We start from the raw sequence: 6094 nt of genomic DNA on the forward strand, positions 1-6094 counted from the left end.
TATGAAGGAAGGGATTCAGGCTGCTTTATAAGTGATCGTCACTGTGGTACAGTTCCTCCTGGCACCCTGAGAGCCACTGCTGTGTTGAATGCTCAAAGGGAAAGACCCTTCCACACATCGTGCCACTGATGCTACACAGTCTAACTGAATCACGCTGATCACACAGTGAGCTTGAATAGGAAACCCCACAGGGATCTTGGAAGTCATCATAAACTGGCCAAAAGATAAAAGTGTCAGACTATCATCAGAAGAGGAGAAGGAGAATGTGTCATGTGCTGAGGAGGCCACATCACACAATCAACTACCAGAAAATTGAAAAGCAATACCTTCTCTTTAATGATGGTCCTTGCTGTATTGTAAGGATACACTGAAAATGGAAAGCTGCTATATGGAGTTCTATGTAGCCAGTTGCAGAAGCTATTGAGGGATAAGGTAGATCATGTAAGGTTGCAGAGCTCAAAACTGTACAGCTGGCTTTAGATATCTCTGAAAGAGAGAAATGACCAGCACTCTACACTGACTCATGGATTGAAGGGGTGGAAGAGTCTTGGGTTTGTAGTGAGGTGGGTGGAAAAAGAAGTGGGAAAATCCTGAGCTCCAACCCAGTCCCCAGGCTTCCTCCCTCTCTCATGTTGCACAGGTCTATCAGCCTCAGTTTCAGAGGAAATTTTATTTCTCTGAATAGAAAATACTTCAAAAATGCAGCTTCAGGACCAGCATAAAACCCCACAGAGCCCATTCATAGTCATGGTGTCAACAATCTCTGCTGACAAAAGTTGAGCTTAATTCTGAGAAATTAAATGCTTACTTTAAAACTTCAGTGTAAAATGTTTTCATTGTTCTTTTCATTAGTTTCAATTTTAAAGTAACAACCTTTTTAAAAATATGTATATTTTGACCAGCATTTCAGACTCAAAACAAATATGGTAAATTTTGTATAAAAAAGTATATGGCCACTCTTTTTTATTTCAGTTTAGTCACTGAGACTTCAAATTAATATAAGTATGTAAAATTGCTAAAAAAATATATGTTTAAAGGGTTTCATTTATCTTAAACTACACAATCTCAAGTACAAATTATTAATTTAGCAAAATAAGAATTCAAGTTAGAGCACTCAAACAAGAAAATCTCCACCATGCACTAATATGATGCTTTCAGAATATTCTTGCTATAATTCAGACAAGGTTGAAAAAAAAAATCATTTTTGTGTTTGCGACCACAGGACTGAATCCTTCCTCAGTTCGCCTGGTGCTACTGACTCAATTTGAAGGAATGCAAATCCAGACGTGTTGTGAGAGCCTTGAAACTGCCCATCTTCATGTAGCAGTGTAATTGCCAAGTGCAGTGAAAAAACGACCAAGCAACTCTGTCTTGACACATGCAATTTCCTCAGTGTCACTGAAATCAGTGCAACTGTTGCAAATGTATTAACATTGGGTGGAAATAAGGTTCTTGGCAGAATTACTTGTATTATACAGGGTCTATTTAAGAGATAAAATCTGTTGATCATGGCACATCTATTCTAGCCTATAAAGTAACTATTATTGGAAAAAGTAAATACTAATAACATTGCTTAATTACAGCCTATGTTCTTCAAATACAGCCTAAGCCTGAGATATGGTTAGCTTTATATGAAAGGTCTTAAATGACAGTTATTATGCTGCAAGGACCATTTAGTACTTTTGAACTGACACAGGTGGTAAAGTCTGTAAATGACCCAGTTTAAACTACTTTAACCGGCAAACTAATTGATGTCTGTTGTTTAGGAATGGTAGGTTTAGGAATGAATACTCCAATTTATTACCAGAAAATGACTCCTTCTCCCTGAAAGACACTGCCTTCCCACATGCCCCCCTCTTGCCCCCCTCATACCATCCCCCAACCCCCCACCCCCATCAGTATAAAACAACCTCCAGATCCTAGCCATGCTCCCTCCTGGCCACTGCAAAAATTAACCCTACCATGGCTGAAAACAGGAAAATCGCATTATGTGAATGTTTTTGAAATTCTTCCAATACTTGCAAAGGAAGAACTCAGTTTGGTGAGGACATGCTGCACTGTTCCAAGGTTTAAAAAATATATTAATCTCTTTCCTATAACTAAGCAATACCAATTGTAACTTTTAGGTAGTGTCTCTGTGGTGTTAAGCATTATCTGTTTTACAGATTTGAATGGACCATAAATATCCTATCAAATTGAAAAATTTTCATTTTAAATGCTTTCTATTTCTTGTCATACTCTGATGAAAAAATTCACCTCCATCAGTACAGCTTACATTTTTGAAAGAGGTCTTACCATAACTTCATTGCTTTTACATAGATATACTTTCAGTATTTAACTACAGAACCACTCCAATGAAGAGGTGCAGAAATGCTCTCCTCTCCTGCCAATACACACTACAACTAGTTGATTAGAGTACCTGCTTGGCTAATGATAGGTTTTAATTCCATGAGACTGAGAAGGGAATTATATTTGGTTGCTTCAGATTGGACTGCAATTTGCTGCATAAATCCAGCACCAGCAATATTTCAGAAGGAAATCGCCACAACATTTCCTGAAAGGTCTAATTCTGTTGATATTCATAGGGAACACCTGTAGCATACTTTCTGGCTGAAGCTACTGAAGGGAGAGAAATAATGGAATATGGAGGTTTCTGGATCCTGATTTTGTTTAAACAAGCTGGAAATCAGTATTGCCTTCAGTGTGGTGCAGGGTGTGAGCATATTTCTAGCTAGAACACAAGCATCTCTAGAGTGATGGAGAGGGAAACAGAAGCTTAGGAATTCTATATCACAACCCTGGATTACTGGTTTTACCTTCCATATCCATCCTGATTTAGGTCCTGCATTTCTTTTACCAGTGAACCTTTTAACCAGAATTCAGGCAACATAATTTTACTATGATTTTATGTTCTCAGGAAAACAGCTTGTACAGTGTTGTTATGCAGCCTGAAAATTAACACAATGAGAGTTACATTTGGTACAAATGTACATTTGGTACAAAACATTCAGCCTGGTGTCTTACAAGTCAATTCAGTTATAGCACAGTTTGCATACCTAGTATTGGTTGTAAACATTGTAGGGACTCTATCCTGCATGGTTGAAGGGTTTGATTTAAAACAAACTAACAAAATTGCTGGTAAATGGCCTAATTGCATTTAAAAACACTCATTCCCATTTAAAAAGAAAATCATGCTAAAATAATCATGGTAGTCTGAAATCAAGAGATTGGATTGTATTAGCAGATGATTAGGGCAAAAAAATGTAAATGGAACTGAAATGCAATACTATGAACCAACTATGTTCTAGATGCCTCTTATAATTCACTTTATTATAATCTAAGGAGAAAAAAAATTAAGGTACTGCTGTTGTACATTATTTCTGCTTAACAGACGATATCAGTAATTAAATGTATTTCTGCTGGTCTTGTGACCATATGCCTGCAAAATGTAAAAAAATAAATTTTCTTTCGAATTTCTTTTGTTCCCCGTACTGACTGCCTGTCAGAGTGAAACCTCCAGATTCCTGTGTGTTGGTATCCATGGGCTCTTTCTTGCCAAGCTGCCAGTCTGGAGCGTCACACCTTACTGCCTTTAAAGATTGCCCTACAGAGTTAGAGGAAAATGGCAATTTTTACATGATGCAGTCTGGCAGCCCAGGAGATTTGAAGTCAAAACTGATGCCAAGATTTCCCAGGAGAGCAAGCAGAGGCAAAAAAGAGAACTTAGGCCAAAGGGAAAAAAATAAAGCAAGGAAGAAGGAAGTGAAAGGCAGGAAAGCATGGCAGGTGGGAGCAGGATTTTTATCAAGCGTGAAACACAAGGCTAAGTATTGGACACTACATGTTGTTTGCATGTGTTTATTGAGAGGGTCAGGGTCCTAAAGAAAGTCAAAAGGAAGAGGTCGGCTTTTTTTGCATGCCCCAAATTGTAGTCGATTGCAGAATGTAAATGAGACAATTATTACACCAATGCTCATCAAGCTGTGCTGGAAAGACTTCATAGCTGATGATTGATGCAAATTTGTTAATAAATGTTATTTAAGAATTTCTGCTGAAATGATTCATGTCATTAGTCATGCTCCATGCTATTTAACATTACATTTTGTCCACTTTTTCTTTTCCTGTCTTTATTCTTGCTTTTCTGTTCTATTCAGTTTCTGTTGTTGCTTTTTCTGTTGTGATTTGCTTTTCATATTAAAGCTTTAAAACCAGATAACTCTTTCTTAATTGACCCCTGCAATGCTGCAAGATGCTAGCACCCAGCTTCATATGAAACCCTTAAAACTAGATTTCATTCAAATACTTGGTTCATATATTAAAAAAATCTCTAAAATGTCACTTAGGAAAGAGGGGGGGCCAGGAGGATGGGAGCAGGGGGTGCAAGCCTATCTGGTATCATTAACGCTGGAGTCTGAATGAGTCCAAACAGGAATCAGGAGGGATAAATCTGTCCTCGCTTCAGGCTATTTCCTCTGCACAGCCTTGGTTTGGTACAAGGTGTTACCTTGCTCCAAAAGGTGCGATCTTGTCACACCTCCCTTCCCTCTGCCTGTTCAGCTATACATAGAAACATATGTGTTCAAAGAGGAACAAGAACTGAGATACTTTTCTGTCACCATGAGGGCCAAAACCTGTTACCATGGCAACAAAAGGGAATCGTGAGTTTAAAAATCATGTCTAAATGGCAAAATGAGATAATTTAAAGAAACAGAAGGATTTTTTTTCCTCCTGTGCAAGGGAACCACAGCATTATTACAACTTATGTGATTACATTCTCAAAAAATAGGATCTTTTTCTATCCATTCTCAAATCCTCATAAATTTAAAATGTATCAGAGTACACAATGACTATTTTACATTTCTAATGTAGGTTATTTCTCTTAAGTTCACTCATTTTTATTCTAAATTCTCTTGTTCTATTCCATTGCAGATGAAAACAAAATTGTTTGGGTTTTTTAGCAGATGGAAAAAGACCCAGAATGGCAATGGGATACTTTCTCTTTTCCCACAGCAACAAGGACATGAGGAAAAAGCTCAACAGAAAGGAATTAAAAGGAAGCAAAAATTGCAGATAGTGGAGTTTAAGAAAATTAATTGGTGAGGATTCTCTTCTGTGCAGTCCTTAAACATACACAGTCTGAATGGCACTGTAGTGTCACATAGATCGTAAACCAATTAGGATGGTATTCTAAAACCTGTAATTTCTGTAATTCCATCTGCTTTAGATGGTTTAATTAGTGAAAGTCACAAAAGCCAAATATATTACAGTATTTTGAAATCAAGCCCAAAGGCACGAAATAAAAGTTACAAAAGCCACTTTATGTGCAAGTGGGCATATTGCATGAGTATATGAAAAAGAGTAGGGTACGGCTCTTTCTTTTTATTTTTTTAATGGAAGATGGGTCAAAATATATTAGTAGTGTAATCCCAATCATTAAAAAGGCAGTGGCAAAATTGCCATGGACTCTAAAAGGATAAGAATTCAACCCAAAAGGTGGCAACCTTTAGTCCTGAGCTATTTTTCTAACAGGGATATTACTGCTTTCTTTATTACTTAGACCTCCGTTCCACTCCTTCTGACATCAAATACAAATTCTTCACTGGGGACACTGACCAAGGTTTTCATTTTCAGTGTGTGGCTGATGAACTCTATCATTTTTCTGACTTTAAGGTGATGAGGTAAAGACTGGTCAATGGGTATAGCCAGTATAGCCCTTTTATTCCAGCCACTCTGTCCTGAGGCAATTGCCCCAACCATTTTATATTCCTAAACTTTGGCCATAAACTGATGAATACTTTAATTAAAAACTATGTTTCAACGTTTGTTCTTATCTTTCTAAAATTTACCATGTCCAATGTGTTTCCAAGCACTAACAGTAAATAAGTAACACGGAAAGCCATTGTACTGGTATCTTCTCTCCTGCCAACAGTCCCAGAAAAGTTCTTAAGAAGGATGATTTGCATGAGAGGGAGTTACACAAACAACCCATAAAATCACTTTAACAAACTGGAAAGAATAATGTCTTCTTTTTTAAAAAATGAGGTTGTCAGAACTTTAAAAATGTCTACTACCAATTAAATAACTCACAATGCAC

The sequence above is a fragment of the Sylvia atricapilla genome, chromosome 1 (assembly GCF_009819655.1).
Source record: "Sylvia atricapilla isolate bSylAtr1 chromosome 1, bSylAtr1.pri, whole genome shotgun sequence".
NCBI lineage: Eukaryota > Metazoa > Chordata > Aves > Passeriformes > Sylviidae > Sylvia > Sylvia atricapilla.